This window comes from Primulina eburnea, chromosome 7 (assembly GCF_022965805.1).
Source record: "Primulina eburnea isolate SZY01 chromosome 7, ASM2296580v1, whole genome shotgun sequence".
Lineage (NCBI taxonomy): Eukaryota > Viridiplantae > Streptophyta > Magnoliopsida > Lamiales > Gesneriaceae > Primulina > Primulina eburnea.
Window position 1 is genome coordinate 8091705 of NC_133107.1, and position 20691 is coordinate 8112395.

Genomic DNA, 20691 nt, shown 5'->3' on the forward strand with positions numbered 1-20691 from the left:
GTTTTATCTACTGCTCCGATGGTAAAATCATGATCAATAAAAAATTGTGATAGAGTGTCATACCATGCTCTAGGTGCCTGTTTTAGACCATATAATGCTTTGTGTAATTTAAATACATGATGCGGAGAGAAATGATCGATAAAACCTGGAGGTTGTTCGACGTATACTTCTTCTTGTAAAAGACCATTTAGAAAAGCATTTTTCACATCAATTTGATATACTTTGAAATTCTTGAAAGCAGCAAAGGCTAAGAATATTCTGATTGCTTCGAGCCTTGCTACTGGTGTATAAGTCTCATCAAAGTCTATGCCTTCCTCTTGTCTGAATCCTTGAGCTACCAATCTAGCTTTATTTATCACCACTGTGCCTTCTTCATTGAGTTTGTTTCTGAATACCCACCGAGTTCCAATGACAGCTTGATGAGATGGTCTAGGTACTAGAAACCAAACTTCATTACGTTTGAATTGATTCAGCTCTTCTTGCATGGCTTCAATCCAGCTAGGATCCAGAAGAGCTTCTTCAATTTTCTTTGGTTCATCCTGAGATATAAAAGCAGCATGCATGTATTCATTAAGCATTTGCCTTCTGGTTCTCAACGGCGCTGCTGGATTACCAATAACCAATGATGGAGGATGAGATTTTCTCCAGATAAACGGATTTAAATGGACATCTTCCTGATTTGATATGTTAAGATTGTCTTCTATAGAACCAGTAGTAGGTTCTTGAACATCTTCTGCTGGTATTGGTAGATCCAAAGTCTGTACTTCTGGTTCCACTATTGGAATGTCTGGTTCTGGATTTTGAAGATCCTTGGTATTTGCTTCTACATCATCTTCACTGTCAATTTCCAAGTGAATCCTATCTAACCTGTTACTTAAGTCAGATATGTCAGTAATTTCAGCACTGCTGTCTTCATCGAAGAAAACATGAATCGATTCTTCAACATTAAGAGTTCTATTGTTGAAGATTCTAAAAGCTCTGCTTACAGCAGAGTAACCAAGAAATATTCCAGCATCTGATTTAGAATCAAATGCCGTTAAATGATTTTTGCCATTATTTAGTACAAAACATTTGCAACCAAACACATGAAAATAAGATACATTAGGCTTCTTCCCTTTCCATATTTTATACGGAGTCTGGTTGTGTCTTTTGTTGACCATAGATCTGTTTTGCGTGTAACAAGCAGTATTGATAGCTTCAGCCCAGAAGCGCTGAGAAATGTCTACATCTGCTAGCATTGTTCTAGCTGCTTCTTTTAGAGTTCTATTTCTCCTCTCAGCTACTCCGTTTTGCTGAGGTGTTCTGGCAGCTGAATATTCATGATGAATCCCCTGCTCATTCAAATATAACTCAAGATACTTGTTAGTGAATTCAGTGCCTCGATCACTTCTGATTTTAATGATGGTAGTAGATTTTTCATTTTGAATCATTTTCAGAAGCTTGATCAAGAGACTACTGGTTTGATCTTTTCCTGCGAGAAAGATTACCCAAGTGAATCTATAAAAATCATCAATAACAACAAGAGTATATTTTATTCCCCCTAAGCTCATGATGGGGATAGGACCAAATAGATCCATATGCAGTAGCTCCAGACATCTTGAAGTTGATTTGCTATTTTTGGTCTTAAAACTGGATCTTATCTGTTTCCCAAGCTGACAAGCAGAACAAACATGATTTTTAACAAAATTAATATCAGATAATCCATCAACCATATTCTGCTTTTTGAGATAATTGATTGACTTGAAATTAAGATGATTCAATTTCTTGTGTCATAGCCAGTGTTTATTGCTAAGAGAAGCAACTAAGCATGTAGGAGTATTGACATGATTTGAGTTCCAAGAGACTCTATAAGTATTGCCTTCTCTTTTTCCCGTTAACACAGTAGTTTCAGCAGAATCTCTCACTATACATGAATGCTTTTGAAAAGCCACAGAATACCCATTATCACATAGTTGAATAATGCTGATTAGATTGTAACAAAGATTGTCAACTAATAACACATCATTAATACAATTTGGGGACCCACATTTGTACAATTTTTGATGACCTTGTACTTCGGGTGTCCAAAGATGTGTGTGCATCAGAAGGTCTGTTATTTATAACAGTATGCATATTAAAATGTTGTTCCTCCCTTCTGTTTCTGTTTTCCAGTCTCTATCTCTTCTGAACAGGTTTAGAGTTGTAGTACTGGTAGTTTTTAACCTTCATAGGATGTTGTCTTCCAGAGTTGAATTATTTTCTGAATCTAGAACTCTGGTCAACTTTTTCCTTAGGTTTAACATAACCCAGACCATAGTGCATTCTTCTGTTCGTCTGATTTACATTCCTTTCAACTGAAACAGTAGGTACTACTGGTTCCTGTACCACACTGGATTTCACAAAATGAATGTATTTCCCTTTGCACATTTCTAGTGTTGGCTTAGTATTCGTTTCAGAAGTGCCTTCATTATTACAAAAACCGAGACCACTCCTATCTCCTGACTGTTTTTGTAGTTCTTGCATCTTTTCCAATGAAACAGAAGACTTATTCCAAGCATTTACCAGTAGCAACAACTTCTGGTTATCAGAAAGCACCTTCTGGTAATCTGCTTTGGCTCTTTCATTTTCAGTTATTAATTTACTCATCTTAACTTGTAAATCATTGCAGCTGTCTACTTGCAAGCAAGTTAACTTACTGTTCTGATTCTTTCAGTTCTGATTTTCAATCTTAACTTCTTCAAATGATTGAGAGAGTCTGGAATACTCTTTTATCATTTCATGCAGTGCATCAATCAAGTCATTTCGTGTAAATTCATTAGAGTCAAAATCAAATACCTCTCCAGATGTCGAGGTTGAATCATTGTCTGCCATTAGACATTTGACTTCTTCTGCATCACTGTCACTGGAATGACTTTCTGAGTCAGATGACTCAGAACTAGAGTCCGCCCACTTAGATTTGCTTTCTTCGGCAATCATTGCTTTTCGATCTCTTCTGGACTTTTTGTCATTCCTCTTGTGATCCTTTCTCTTTTGATCATCCTTCTTTGGTTTAGGACAATCTGCAATGAAGTGACCTATCTTTCCACAGTTGAAGCATCCCATATCACCAGATGGTGAATCTTTCTTGTAGTTGCGATTGGGACCCTGATAAGTTCGATGATTCTTTTTCATGAACCTGGAAAATTTCTTCACAAATAAGGACATAGCATCACTACTGATTTGTTCAGCATTCTTCTCCATTGTATTATCAATGATCACAGTTGGTAACGCCTGAGGTACAACTGCAGCAGCAGTAGAGGAGGTAGAGGCAGTAGCAGTAAAAGCAGTAGCAGTAGCAGTAGCAGCAAGAGCCTTGGTTGGCAGGCTTGAAGGCTCTTCTCCACTTCTCACTTCCAATTCGAACTCGTAGGCCTTCAGATCTGCAAATAAGTCGTGCAGTTCCAATTTGTTCAAATCTTTGGATACTCTCATAGCCATTGTTTTAACGTCTCATTCTCTGGGTAAAGCTTTCATCACCTTTAGGGCTATTTCTCTGTTGTCATACTCTTTACCCAGAGCAGCTAGCTCATTGACCAAGCTACTGAATCTTTCATCAAACTCATTTAGAGTTTCACCAACTCTCATTTTCAGATTTTCAAACTTCTGCATTGCTACAGACAGTTTATTTTCTTTAGTTTGCTCATTTCCTTCACAATATCTGGATGAGCTTTTCCAAAATATCCTTTGCAGTAGAACACATTTTAATCTTGCTGAAAGTGTTCTTGTCAAGAGTTTTATACAATATATCCTTCGCCACATTATCAAGATTGGCCTTTTTCTTATCTTCACTGGTCCATTCACTTCTTGATTTTTCGACCATCTGTGGTGCACCGTCGGTAACAGCAACAGCTGTGTTAGGCTTTAAGATTTTCAGTGGACCATCTATGATGACATACCACATGTCATCATCTTGTGCTGCAAGATGAGCTTGCATTCATATCTTGCAGTCATCAAAATCTTCCTTAGAGAACATAGGGATCTTGCTGAAGTGTGCCATTTGTTGTAGTTTTTCCCAAACAAGAATAACCTGCTCTGATACCAATTGTTGAGGATCGAAGTTGAGTTTAGAGGGGGGGTGAATAAACTCTACTCGTTTTTCGTTCTGATGAGGTACTAAAATCTTGTTAAGGATAGTAGTTGATCTTGTGCGAATACTTTCACCTGATTACAATGAAAACGTGCGGAAACAATCTGATGAAGTAGTTGAAAAACACTAAAACAGTAGGCAACAGTTGTTTATGGAAGTTCGAAGATAAACTCTTCTACGTCTCCCCTTCTTCTGTTTCCAGAAGGTATAACTAAAATACTTTGGATATTACAGTACAACTCTTGTACACACCCACTTCAGAAGGACTTACACCTCCTGCTGAAACTCTTAGTTTCTTAACTCACAAAAATGCGAAACACAAAGTTCTGAAAAGACTCTTTTCAGATTACAAACTCTTCTTGATAAAGTATAAGTGATGTGGAGATTGTGAAGAGTGTAAGAATCAGTAGTACAAGATGATCTTTAAAAGATCAGATATAAGCATGAAGCGTGTGCTACTTTTCTTTGTGTTGAGCTTTCTAAGTTCTCAAGGAATTCTGATATTCGTCTGATAAGAGAGAAGCTTTGTTCCTTGAAAAATGATAATCAGCGAAGTGTCGTGTCGAACAAGGATTTGATCCAAGTATATATAGACGACTGAGTTCAACGTTCACAATCAGAGAAGTCTTCAGATAACTGATACAATCAGCTTTATTACCGAAACAAGTTCCTGCAGAAAAGCTATAAAACAATCAGTCTTGTTTTATACTAAATTGGTTAATATGCATTAAATGACTCCGTATAGTATTTAATGCTGCAATTAATACTAGTACTAGGAACTCTTTAACGGTAACATTTAAGATAGCAACGTTAGAAAACGTTCTCTACTGGTTTTGTATTGTTATCCCTTTTTCTACTGGTTTAGTTTAAATAGATCAGCAGCTACTGATGAGTTATTCCATTGTACTGGTCTGCTGGTCTACTGGTCTACTGGTTTTAGTTATCATCGCCACAATAAAATTCATGTATAACAGTTTAATTACTCCATATAAAGTAAACAAAGACTCTATTTCTTTTAAATTCAATCATAAAAAATTAAAATTTGAATTTTTAGAAAAACCTCGATCTAGAAACTTTAACTTAATAAAAGCATGTTCAATTTATGAAAATAATATTAATACCATAATCCAAGGGAAGACTTTTCAATTAGAAAATCTTAAAAAAGATGTTCCTTTAAAAAGAATACAAAACCAAATAGAAATAAAAGAAATTCAAAATAAAAATCAAAAATTCCAAAAAATACTAGAAACAGAAGTCTGTTCAGAAATTCCTAGCTAATACTTTTTGGAATAGAAAACAACATATTGTTGATCTTTCCTATGAAGAAGATTTCAGTGATACACAAATACCAACTAAAGCTAGACCGATCCAAATGAATTTTAATTAGAAGAACATTGTAAAAAAGAAATTCAAGATTTAGAGAAAAAATGGTTAATTTCTAAATCTAGATCCCCTTGGAGTTGTGATGCCTTTTATGTTAATAAAAACTCAGAAATTGAAAGAGGAACACCCAGATTAGTAATTAATTACAAACCATTAAATAAAGCATTAAAATGAATCAGATATCCAATACCAAATAAGAAAGACTTATTACAAAAAATCCATAATGCTTATATATTTTCCAAATTTGATATGAAATCTGGATTTTGGAAAATACAAATTTCTCAAAAGGATAAATATAAAACTGTTTTTAGAGTTCCCTTTGACTTAAAAATGCCCCTTCCGAATTCCAAAGAATTATGAATGAAATATATAATGACTATTCAAAATTCTGCATTGTTTACATTGATAATATATTAATATTCTCTAATAACGTCGATGATCATTTTAAACATCTAAAAACATTTATTTATATCACAAAACAAAATGGTCTAGTTGTATCAAAATCAAAAATAAGTTGTTTTCAATCTAGAATAATATTTTTAGGTCATTACATATCTCGTGGTACTATGACTCTCATTGAGAGATCTTTAGAATTCACAAATAAATTTTCAGAAAAGATACTTGATAAAACCCAATTACAAAGATTCTTAGGAAATCTAAATTATGTCCTAGATTTTTGTCCAAATAGCAATAGAATAGCAAAATCCTTACATGATAGACTCCGAAAAAACCCAAAACCAAGGACAGAAAAACATACCGAAATTGTAAAAAACATCAAAAAAACAAGTGTTAGAAATTCCATGTCTTCATATCGCAGATCCCAACCTCCAAAAAATCGTAGAAACAGATGCGTCAGATTTAGGATATGGAGGTATATTAAAACAAAAATAAGAAAACAAAGAGCGCATAGTACAGTACACATCCGCCCATTGGAATGATATCCAGAAAAATTATTCAGCTATAAAGAAAGAAATTTTGAGTATTGTTTTGTGCGTCCAAAAATTCCAGAGTGACCTTTTAAACAAATTTTTTTTATTAAGAATATACTGTAAGAGTGAAAAAGAAATTTTACAAGAAGACGTCCAAAATCTTGCCTCAAAACAAATTTTTGCAAGATGGCAAGCTATTCTTAATATATTTGATTTTGAAATCGAATTCATAAAAGGAGATACAAATTCTTTACCTGATTTCCTCACAAGAGAATTTCTCCAAAAGCCACCCAAAAAGGATAAAAAGCCTATTCAAACTCCTATCGAACCAGCAAAAACCAAAACCTGGTATGACATTGTTACAAAAGAAGAAGAAGGTGAACTTAAAGATGCTGCACAATCAGAACCACAGGTAAGTGGTGATTTGGGGAAAAGACTTAAATTCCCTGAATCTTTTCTCCAAACACCTGAAATAAAAAATGCCCTTGCCAAAACCCAGGCAAGTGAAAGCTCCAACAAGAAACCCTCAAAAGAAACTCTTACCAAAGTTCCTTCCAAACTGTTTCGCTTTCCGATACTTCCTCAAAAACCTCTTATCACGCTACAAATTCCCAGCTTGTTCTCACACAACCACCATTAAAATCTACTTCTGATTACTTTGAGAAAAATATTTGGCAAAATATAATACATGTTGAACTAGGATTCCATGAAAAAGATCCCTTTGAAACACTTCAAAAATACTTTGAAAAAGGACGATATTATAAACCTTGGAACGAAAATAATACCCTTGTTACTACCAAGCAATTCTGGAAACTACTGACTCAAAATTGTTTAAAAACTTCTTCTTGGACCAAAGCCATGATGATCCTGCTTATTCCACCTGCAAAATCTTAAAAGTCATTGCTCCAATTGACTGGTGCTATGGTTTTTCAAAATCGATACTATTTCAAGAAAAATATAAAGAAGCATCATTTTTTGAAATATCTTTTAATTACTGGGACTATCAACAGACCTGGTACAATTTCTTCTTAATACAAAACCAGAAACACAAACACACCTGGTTATTTTATTTTGATACCAAGATTTGCAACCCCAAAAAATTCCCAACCTGGTGGTACACATGGTGGGAATATTTTGGTTCCACCTATGACATCCTCAAACACCTTGGTCCAACATTCTTTTAATCTTTTTAGAGCCTGATATGCCCCTACAGAAGAAGAAAAATGATTACATCCTCTTGCCCTTTTTTGCATGAAATTTTTCCTTCCTTGGGTCCTTTCCTGGACTGTTGAATTTTCAGACGAAAACTTTTTACAAATTAAAAGAAGATTTAAGGTCAAATGGTGGGACAAATTTAAAATTCTTCCAAGCCTTACAGCCACCAATGTCCAAGCTTGGATCACCAATAATAAAAATACAAGAGTCCCAACTCAAAAACCGCTTTACAGAATTCCACCACGACAACAGACAAAATTCCTGGCACAAAATTCCCAAGTGACGGCAATGCTTACAGCTGCAAAAACTCCTGAAGAAATGCAAGCTATACTAATGAAATTCTGACCAGGACCTTCAAAAAGTCAGAATCCTCTGATGATTCGCTTAACCTGGAAGAAGATAACCTCCTTGGACCAGTCGACCAAGGACCAATATTTGAAAATAGTTGTGTATAAATATTTGTATTAGATTGTATAGCATTGTATTCGTATTTGTATTAGATTGTATGGCATTGTAATCGTATTTGTACTAACATGTACATTCTCATATGTTAAAAAAAAATATCCCTAAAAAAGTATATAAAAAGGGGATAAAACCTCAGTATAGAGGCACCGAAAAACTTTACCATTCTCTCTCTCTCTCTCTCTCTCTCTCTCTCAAACCACTTATTCCCAGATCCAAATATCTTCCATTATTATTGGGTGTTTTGAATTTTTATTTAATTATTTTGTTAAAAAAACAAAAAAAAATCAAATTGGGTTAGTCAGATTTGGGTTGACCATTTTAGGGTTGGTTCCTGTCGGGAAATTTTTTTTTTATATCTTACATCAACCCAACTCGAACTTATCCGACCCACCCGAATTGAGACCCCTACAATTATTGCACCACAACAATATCTCTCTTAATAATTGTATTTCTTACAATCATTGAGAATCAAAGTTGTAGCATTGGCTATGATATCAATTTTAGGATCTCTTTACCAAAAGTTAAAACTTGTGGTAATGTTACAACTCAAATATTTTAAGTTGTATAATAGATCAGGCGTCATGCTTTGATTATTCTACCTAGCGGTGACAATTATTATACCGCGGTGACAATTATTATACCCAATGCTAAATATCTTAGTATTAAGTATTACTCATATTAACTGCTAAATTTTTTTTCACTTCTTCCATTTATTATAATCCTAGAGTATCTAAGTAGTTATTTAAGTAAAAAGATATAATTAAAATTATTAAATTAAAAATTATTGCTTTAAATAAATTTTATTTATTTTTTTAGAAACTGCAGGAGAATAATGATACCTATATTTTAAAACCGTGTAATTGCTATTTATTGATTATTATGATCATGACATTGGAAAAGATCACAAAGCCCATAAACCTTAAAAAATTCCTAGAAAATCGGTACGTGCAATCATTATTGGCAAAAAACTTATGTGAGACGGTCTCACGGGTCGTATTTGTGAGACGGGTCTCTTATTTGAGTCACCCATGAAAAAGTATTACTTTTTATGCTAAGAGTATTACATTTTATTGTGAATATGGGTAGGATTGACCCGTCTCACAGATTATGATCCGTGAGACGGTCTTACATGAGACTCACTCATCATTATTCCAAAGTTGCTAAAAAACGACGAATGGGATGAATTAAATTGCGTCAAATTAAATGTAGACATAATTCCAAGATATTGTCGTTTGAAGATCTTTGCATGAATTTTTCAGTCTAATGGAGAAATTATTATTAAAAATTTATTAACACTGCAGATTTAGGTTGACAATATGATAAGATATATAAAAATGACATCACAGTGATCGAGCAAAACTTGAACTGTAAAATCTTTGGTAAAAATAATAAATTTTAAGCTCGATATAATCGCAAGTGAATGATGTCAAGTAATAATATAGTGTACAAGAGTACGAGTATCGTTCCTCCATATATTGTATTTCGCAATTATTATTTCCAATTATTAACCTATGGCAACGATAATTTGAATGATGGTTTACTACTAAAATGATTAACTAAAAACTCAATGAAATTATTCACGGGTTAAATGACCAAATAATTAAGCTAAAATATTTGATTGAAGATTCAATGAGAAATGAATTTGTTGGGAATCTCGGTTCACCTACCCCTCGTTCATTTACTTAATTCGTTCGACAGTGATCTACGCTTTCGACAGGATTTCCTAACCAATTGAACACCCCCTCTCGAGCTATTCCAAACTAATTCAACTCAATGAAGTAATTAAATCTCTTTAATTATTTATCAAAGGTGAATTGCATGTCGACCTATGAAATCCCATAGCTTTCGACCTACTGGACTATGAAAATCGACGTATATTCAACTTCATATTTCTATGTAAATTGTAAATCCACGGACTATGCTACTCGTTCTTATCACGAGTTATTCTCTCGAACTCACTCGCAATATGAAATTATTATTAAAGTTAGCTACACTTTAATAAAACAATGAAAATAATAGTACAATTAAGCATAAATCCAAAGTCGAGAAATGAATTAACTAAACACGGTTTCGGGGTAGGATCCCGTTAAATCCCAACAAATATGAAAATTTAGCTACTACAATTCATGATGAAAATAAGCAAAACAATATTTAAACTAGTATTACTAGACGTCGCGGAAACACGAAGAACGTTGCTTGGAAATCTTGAATTTCTTCACTCCAAGCTTTTTTTCTTCTCTCCAAACTTTTTTCGGATGCTGAATGATCTCTATTTTTCGTCCCCTAGGGTCTCTTTGTGCAGCCACTTTTGGTAAGCATCCCCGGAAGGTAAGAAATCATCCTCAGTATTTTTTTCCAAATTGAGTACCGCTCAGGCGGTAATATTCTACCGTCCGAGCGCCAGTTTTTCTGTAATTTTCTTCCAATTTGCAGCACTCGCGCTCGAGCGGTAAAATTATACCGCCCGAGCGCCACCTCCTCTGTATCCTCTCGGCAAAGGCACAACTCGTGCCCGAGCGGTAAAATCCTACCGTCCGGGTGCCAACTTTTATGTCAACATTTCCGGAAATCCTTATTCGTGCTCGAGCGGTAAAATTATACTGCCCGAGCGCCAGTTTTTCTGCCAAGTGCTCTCCATTTTCTTGTGGCTTGCATCCTTCTCCCTCGATTTCAGTTTTCCGGGCTATTTTACCTGTATATTTACCAAACACGAGTGAGTCATGATCAAATGCATACATTAATTCTAAAACAACAAAAATGTATATGAAATGCACGTACACACAATGCAGACACGCACAAAACTAATGCAATAAAACGCGTAAAAATGACACGCATCACACAATGATCATGATGTCTGAGAAAATTGTGGAAATTTTAATTGATTTTGTTGTTGAAGAGTATATTTGTCATACATAATTTTTAATTATCAATGAACACATATGATTACTAAAAACATATTTTCTTAGCAATCATAGTAGATAGTCGTGAAAAACCAACAAAAAATTTACCAATAAATCATATAATCGGAAAAGAAAGATCATCAAATAGCAATAATGCTAAAAAAATATGGTGACAGTAAAGCAAAATACAATCATGTCATAGAAATATGTCTCCCAGAAGAGAACTGGAAATGACATAATAGATGTAGACGACAATGAGTTATTTGTGTTGGAGTATCGTTTTCTCGCACCCAAGACGCTGCGGAAGTTTTAAAATTTTGTTTCGACATTCGAAACACTCCTTGGGCGTCATATTAATTAAATTCATCCATTGGGTGTTTAAATTATATAACTTCGCGTATTTAATGTTGGCTCCGACTATTCCATTTTTTAAACAGATATAGCACTTGATATGAATCCTCATACGAAGAAAAGCAAACATGATTATTTGGAATCGCGTCCTCTATTCAATAATGAACAAGGATCGTTGTATTGTCTCGATCTTTTGAATCAAGTATAGACTTTGTGATACTCACCTCTAAGCTATGAAACTTAGCAACAAATATTCACGACTGAAACAATTGAGAATCAGACGAACCTTCAAAGAACGTGACTTTGACAATCCGTATGAGATCAATCGACAAATACCACAAGAATGAATCTTTGATAAGTTTGATTTGAAGAACAAATAAAATCTTTGAATGTTTGAGAGAAAAACTCTAAAACTCTTGAATAATCTCAAAGATAATTGTCTAACGTGTTCAAAAATTTGTGCAAATATTGATTACAAATTCAAAAGATATCAAAAGATAAGTTCTTGAATTATCTAATGCATAAAATAAGGAAACAATAATTTTTCTCGCAATAGGAGCGCTCGGGCGGTAGGATTTGACCGCTCGAGCGCAGAGGCTTCTGTCTTCCTCTTCGTTTAACACTTGCACAACGATCTTATGGCCCTCAAGCTCATTTTCATGCTTTACGTACCTTTCGAAGCTTGGATTCTTGCTTGCAAGCTCTCTTCGATTGCTCATGATTCCATGCAAAGCTTCATTGAACCTCCTTCCAATCATTTGCACGCCATGCTCGATCAGATTCATATCAGCACTTCTTATAAATCCCCTCGAATGGATCTTCCTCCTTTGATGGTCTAATTAAGTCCACGATCAGAGACTTTGTTCCTTGTTTGGATCGCACTAAAGATTTCAAACAATTTATGTGTTGAGATCGGAACGTCCGAATCTCATAAATCCGGAGGAGGTGCGGCAGTGGAAGGCTCTCAGCGGAAAAATTTTGTTCTCAAAATTGATGTTGGCCAAAAACCTTTAGGGAGAGGAGGAGAGGAGAAGAGGAGAAAATTTTGTGCGTCAAAATTTTGTGTGTAAAAATATTCTTATTTCAAATAACCATTAATGAATATTTATAGACTTTGATTCCTGATTACATCAAGAGTCTTTCTCCCATCAGAATTACTTGTTATCATTATTTTAAATTCTCATGTGAATACATCATGTATAAATCAACTATTGACTATGCATATTTTCACACACACACACACATATATATATACACACATATATCTATACATGCATATATACTATATGGTAGACATATTATTTAATCATTATTTAATTTCCTTAATTAACTGATTAGTTAATTAATTCTTACAATTCTAGAATATTTTATGAGAATTTTGTACGTATTAATAGTTACCACTACTAAAACTATTATTTTATTAGTAAATTCTAAATTTGCTAAATAAATAATAGTGAACTCATTATAACCTCGGTCGAAAATCTCACAGCGCTGATATACTAAAGATATAAATCTTGTTCATATAATGAAAGTTGAAAATTTTGAAGATCAAAATTTTCACTGGTCCATTTTTGGCAGCTGCCAATTTTGTGAATTCTTTCATCAAAACAGAAAGTTCCACTCTACTATCTCAATTAGCAGTTAAGCTAACTTCCATTTTTTACATCCTATGGAATCAACTTATAAACTCTTTTATAAGCATTCTGCTTGATCTCCATCAAACTAAAATTGGATAACTCAACTCATTGAACTCGACTATCTCAACGGGAACACAAAATAAAATAATTGTGTAACCTTCAATGGTTCAGGGATACATGTAGTTGTGGATTCACATCTTCATGTGATTCATAATAACATTTATTCTTATTCTGGTTTACCCTAATTATCCACATTTTTTTCATCAACCATTTGATCAAGAATGTCATAACTTATTTTTTATTGCACTCATCAGATCATGGTAAGAGCATCAAATAACATCACTCATAATTCCCTAGGTGTCACTGATAGTTTTGTGCAAGAACCTTAAGTTATGATTAGCGTACAATACGATGCCTTCAACTCATATATCATGATCGAATATGCAACCATTGGTATATCGAGAGTTGTATATGAGTTAGATAACGATGTGATACATCTTTGAGTAATAATAGTGACATCATTTGTGCAACTGACGAAACATCTTTCCAAAATGCACACGTCTTACTATGGCCAGAGATTTCTTGCACTATTAACTCATCAAATCACATAGGACACCTTCACTCGTAGGCAAATTGTGAATCCCCGACTAAAATATATTTGCTCCTGCATATTTTAAAACTACACCCAAACTCGTCATCTAATGACCCTCAATGGAGTCGGTAAATGGATCAAAGTGCATGCTAGTACGTAGAGTCTCTACATTGTCTCGGGTCAAAGAACTAATGGTGTACAACTATAATCGCTGACTATTCCACTCAATAAATGGTAACTACTTGGACAGTCCGAGAGAGGGTTGTTCAATAAATCATCAAATGGTCACTCATCTGTATGAATAGACATCTCAATGCCCTTACCAATGAAACATTATGTTTACATCATAGATGTTAGTCTCAAACTCAAGCAACTTTTATCTTTATTTTAGACGACAAAATCAACTAGAAACCTGTTTAGAATATACGGTACACTTCCTAATGAGTTTCATGATCTTACGTTGAGAGGCAGACAGCATGGTACTTATTATATATATTCAAGGGCCTTATATATTGATAAGTGCAAGAATTGCACTTAATTTATACAAGAATCCATTTTGAATTATGTTAGTTTCGAACGGAATTATGTGTTTTTTGGTTGTTTTGAACGTCAATAAAGGAATGGAGAAAAATATGTATGTGAAGCCACAATGATGCAAGGACAACAGAAGATTGCGCGCATACGCGCCAGCGTGCGCGAAACTGCAGATCACTACGCGGCCAAAAGGGTGCACACGGCCGCGCTAGAACACGCGCAGCCGCGCGCGCAAAGTTGCAGCAAACAAGACCAGAAGGGCGCGCGCGACCGCACCAGAACACATGCATCCGCGTGCGTAGATGTGTAGCAGGACAGGCAGAGGCTCGCGCGCGACCACACGAGAACACGCACAGCCGCCCACGCAACACGGACGCACACACTCCAGAAGCCTGCGCATGGTAGCACCGGAAGACACGCAACCGCGCGCAAGAGCCGTGCAGGAACACAACTAGGGCCACTGATTGTGTATGAAAAGAGAAGAAAACCTAGGCTGAAGGGGAGGACATCCGTTTTGGAGAGAAAAAAGCCAACGAGAGATGAGAACACACGCACGAGACGAAGAATCGGAGCGCAAAAATTTATCATGGAGATGAAAAACGACGAATCTGGGGACAGAGTCGCCACTTTTGATTTGTCATCTAATCTTTCGCCTTTTTTGTTTCATGTGTTGTGATGTCTAAACTTTCGAACATGCGCTGTTTTTGTTCATATTTCATTATGAACTAATTTTTCCATTTTAGAGGACAATGTAACTTTGTTGATACGATAATTTGACTCGGTTGTTTATGTGATTGAATTCTTTTTGGTTTAATTGTGTTTCTTTGTTTTTATTCGCTTGCAATTTACTTGTCATAAATTGTTTGTTTTCTGATTAATTCTACAACTCGGGAGAGGGACTAAGACTATAAATCATTAGAGACACATCGTTGAATGTTTATATTGTTCGGAAGGCGTATAACTTTAGCGAGGCCTAAATAAGAACATCGTTTGTATTTATCATTTAAACTTAGATTCTTATTAGGAATGTTTGGATCGAAGTTTGAATGATACAATTTATTTGTCACTAGGGAAATGGAGAATAAAATAATTAAGTATTTTTGGCCATTAAATAATTGGAATTAATGAATATAAATGCAACCGGGAATAATTATCGTGGAAACTTAGTGAAATCACTCCTCTAGATATTTTTTCTCATTGATATTTTCTCAATTCGGTGATTCGATTACTATTTATTTTCAATTAATTCGTGTTAAATAGACCAAACCTTTTATTGATTCTTCTTGATAAGCGCAAGATTTGCACTTAATTTATATTAGAATCCATTTTAAATTATGTTGGTTTAGAACATAATTATGCGTTTTTTTTTCGTTTTGGATGCCATTGCAGGAATAGAGAAAAAGTGCACACGGAGCCATGCACCGTCGGACAGAATGGCGCGCGCGCATACATGCAAGAATTTGGGCAGAAGCGCGCGCGCCGCCGCGCCACTTCACGCGCAACCGCGCGCGCATATATGCCAAAAAGCGTGCGCGCACGAATACAGCTCACTGACCAGAGGCGTGCGCGCGACCGCGCGACTTAACGCACAACCGCACACACACAAAAAAGAGCCAGCGACTAGAAGCTAGCGCGCAACCGCACGCGCCGTGCGTCCAGAAAAGTATAAATTGCGCGAATCTTAGGTCAAAAAGGGGGATTCAGCCGCATTGGGAAAGAAACACACGAGAGACACGCCGTTTTGGAGAGAAAAACGCACGGGAGAGCAGGCGCGAACACGAGACGAAGATCTGGAGTACGAAGAACGATCACAAATACGAAGAACGACGGATCTGGGGACGGAGACGACACTTCTGATTTGTCATCTACTCTTTCGCTTTTATATTTTTTAGTGTTTCGATACCTAAATATTCAAACATGTTTTGCTTTTATTTAGAATTCGTCATGAACTAATTTTCAAGTCTAGAGAATGATGTAGCTTTGTGGACACGATGATTTGACGTGGTTGTTTATTTGATTGAATTCCGTTTTGGTTTAATTGTGTTCTCTGTGTTTATTTTAATGCAATTTACTGGCCATAAATTGTGTATTGTTTGATTGATTCTACAACTCGAGAGAGGGAATAGTATTATAGATCATTAGAGACACATTGTTGAATGTTTATATCGTTCGGAAGGCGTATAACTTTAGCGAGGCTTAGGCAAGAACATCATTTGAATTTATCATTTAAACTTAGATTCTTATTAGAAATGTTTGAATCGAGGTTTGAATGATACAGTTTATTCGTCATTTGAGAAAGGAGGAATAAAATAATTAAGTGTTCTTGGCCATTAAATAATTGAAATTCATGAATATAACTCCCCGAAAATTTGAAAGTCCACGCGAACCACATGCAATTGAGTTATTAAATTCTCTTGTATTTTAATTAATTGTTCTAATTGCATTAATTAATTATGTGTGCATATTTGCATATTTAAAATATATTTTTCTACATGGTTGCATTAAAATGTATTTTTAAAGGTTATTCGAGTTGCGATCGAAGAACGGAGATCGAAGACTGAAAATAGAAAATGTTTTTATTTGTTAATTGTTTTAATTATTTAAATTAAGGGTTATGCTTTTTTTTATTTTGAAAATAAAGGGTTTTGAGGTGATTTTATACGCCGGGACGTAAATTTTATTGGTGTTGGTTTTTCAACAAAAATGCAAACGTTTTGACAATCCGGCTAATAAATTCACAAACTTATTTAAACAAAATTATTTTTAATATTTTAATTAAGTACTAATGGGCCTAATTAATTTGTTAATGGGTCAAAACTGTTATTAGTGTGATTTTTTATTATTTAAAGTACAAATCTACCCTACCCCATGCCATAATCCCATGCCCCACCCCCAAATTCAATCAAAACTCTCCCCTCAAATACAAATACACGGCACACACCAAATATCCAAGGGGACAAGCATCAAGTTTTGCTAAGGTTTTCTAGCCGTCGTTCTTCGATTTGCCAACGTAAAATCGTACGTTTAAAATGCAAAGGCACGCCATATTCTTTTTTTCAAACATCTATCACACCATAGTATTTATTCAATTGTGTTTTGCATGAAAAATAAGGGAACCTTTGTTATATTTTCGTTTTTTCATCAAGAAGAGTTTTTAAATCATGTATGTTGATCCAAAATTTATGTTTAGCATGATCCTAAGGGCTGCCATGATTAGGTAAGGTTTAAGGGTGGTTTCTACATGTTTTTTTGAGTCCTAGATCACACAAAAACCTGCTGCACACGTACAACAGAAAGTTGGAACCAAAGTTGCATTATTTTAAAGACCAAGGTTTGGTTTATGGGGTGAACCACCGCATGGCTTGGTTTTGGCTAGACCAAAGCTGGGCTAGGACGTGGTTGGGTCAGGAGAGGAGTCCTATCCATACTAGGACTCGAGTTAGATGGCTAGGGAAGAGCCCAAGAGCACAAGGACTCTTCCCCAAGCCACCCGAGAGTTACAGCAAGGGAATAGCGCAGGTTGTTGCTGTTGTGTAGGAAGAAAATGGCTGGGCCAGGGGCTTGGGTGCTGGGCTAGGTTAGGTCCTTAGGATCATAAGAGGGTGCACGATGGTCTGGGCAAGGGCTGGGGCGGCTTGGGTTGGCTGCTGGCTCGAGAGAAGATGGAAGCTTTGAGGAGAAGCTTTAGCGCAGGTTCTGGTATTTTGCTTCAGGTGGCTCGCTACTGGGTTCAGGGGATGGGCTTGGTCTGAGCGTGGTCTAGGGATGGTCAGGGTCAGGTGGGCTCTGTGGTGGCTCTGCTGGAAGTGTCCAGGTTTGGCTAGGAGTCTCTAGGCGTGAGGTCCTTCCATGGGAAGGTTTGTGCTTCAGTTTCCAGGAGTGATTGTGAGACTTAGGGGTTGGTTCTTGGGCTTGGGACTAGCTTGTAGGGTTCATAGATAGGTTGGCTTGGGTTTGGTTCAAGGTGGCTCGGGCGTGGCTCGAGTAAATTAGGAGATGGCTCGGTGTGTTCGTATATGTGTCAATTTCGAAAATTAAAGAACTAAAATTGAATCCATGGGTCCACCGGTGTGGCTCATGACTTGGAAGGGTAGAATAAATCAGAAAAAAAGTTATGTTAATATTTTGAGAACAAAATATAGAGTTTTGGATTTATTCGGGATTTATTCGGGATTTAATCGCCGCACGAAACGCTAATTAACGAGTTAATTGAAACGCCTAGTTTTAAGCTTTATAAAATTATGAAAAATTATATTTAAGCTCAAATAATTATTAAAGCCTAAATTTTTAATTTGGAAATTTTATATTAAGTTTTGGTTTAATTCGGGATTAAAACGCTGTAATATGTTGTATTTAAAGAATAATTTAAAAGTCATCGATTTAAGCTAAATAAAAATATGAGAAAATTCATGTTAGGCTTAAATAATTATTTGGGACATGTTAGAGTCAATGAAATTAAGAAAAAGTCAAAAACGGAAAATTGTACGTTTAGTGGTAAAACGGTTATTTTACACCTAGAAATTAGTAAACGTCATGGCAGTGTCCTGAATGCTGTTTTATATGCTAATACGATTATTTAAATTTTTATGACATTGATTTTAAATGTTTATGATTTATTATGTCAAATTGTCATTTTAAATGTTTACGATTTATTATGTCAAAATGTTATTTTAAAAGGTTATGATTTAATATGTTAAAATGTTTATTTTAAATGTTTATGATTTGAATACATATTTTAAATGTTTATGGTGTTGAAATGTTTAATTAAAATATTTATGGATTTCTTTTATGTTAAAATGTTTCTTTTAAAATGTTTATGGATTTTTACGAGGAACGATAACGTTAAAAGATATGTTGCATGTTTTTTTTTAAAGAAAAAAGATATTAAATACATGATTTTTATAAAGTGATGAAAATGTAAAACATTGAAGGAAGTGAAGTAATTGTGACTATTGAGGTTATAAGGTTTGAGGTAAGAATGGGAATATCGTGAGGGGAGAAGACCCCAGAGAGAGCTCATTTATGGGAAAAGGTCTCAGAGAGAGCCCCGACGATCGTATTTTCATTCGACGATGATAGGACAGGGCCCAGTTGACCGGTGAGAGTGTTGCTGGTGTCCCCCGCCGCCCAATACTGTGGTTACATGTAGATGGATCCATCGACTTTTTGAGGATTGAGGAAAGTCACAATTAACGATCTGAATTCAATAAAGGAAAGAAAAATGTTTATGATCATGATGAAAGGATATATGGTATGAAATGAGGAAAAGAAAAAATGTTGAGGTTTAAGTTTTGCATATTCATATGGATATGTTTTTGAGGATATAAAAAAGGTTTACGAAAATGTTTAGGAAAAGTTTATGAAAATGTTTATGTTTCAAGTTGATGTATCATTATGAAAATGTTTTTATTTAAAGTTTATGCATCATGAAAATGTTTATGAAAATGGTTATGTTTAAAGTTTATGCATCTTCATGAAAACGATCTTTTAAGTACAAGTATTTTTCAATGTTGTATGTGATTTGTATACGTATTATTTGTTATCAAGAATATGATGTGTTGAGTCTTTAGACTCACTAGGTGTGATTGATACCGGTGATCATGATGTTAATGTTTATGGAGGTCTTGATAGTAATTGACTTTGCTAGACCGAAGGTGCACACAACCCGAGGACCAGCGCTTCTACTTTTTCTGCTCTTATGATTTACGTTAAGGATTTTTAAAACTATTTATTTATGCTTTTTGAGTGAGTTTTGAGAGGTTGGTAGTATGAGCTATGATTTTCAAATATTAGTTGGTTGTTTTATTTTAAAATGATGTCAAAATTATTTTATGCTCGTGTATGCAAGTCGACCGATGCTATGTAAGGTTTTTTTAAAAAAAATCTCGTACGTTTTAAGCAAAAGAAAGGCAGACATTTCAATGAATATAAATTTAACTGGGAATAATAATCGTGGAAACGTAGTAAAATCTTTTCTCTAGATATTTTCTCTCATTGTTATTTCTCAACTTGGTGATTAGATTAATTCTTTGTTTTCAATTAATTCGTTTAAGCAAACCAAACATTTTACTGAATTTTCTAGATAAAGTCGGGACTATTCGAATTACAAACATTGATATATTTTTTGTTTACACTCCTCGTGGGAACGATACTTTACTCACGTATATTAAAACTTGACAACCGTGCGCTTGCGAGCGGTAAATATCGCAACACTTCTAAATAAAGTCGTGACTATTTTAATTACAAACACTGATACATGTTTATTAATGCACTCTTCGTGGGAACGATACTTTACTCTCATATATTAAAACTTGACAACGGTGCGCTTGCGAGCGGAAAATACGCAACATATATACAGTCTGCATGAATATACAGATAAAATAAATGTCATAATTGGATAAAATCGTAAAATATTATTAAAATAAATATTGTTTTTACATTAGATTCAATAAAATCCAAGACACAAGTTGGTTTGCTGGACATCTAGTCTAACAATTTGGTGATTACACCAAAAGGTTGAAGTTTAGTACCATAACAAACTACACAAGAAGTTAAACTCTCAAAAACAGGACTGTAAAAT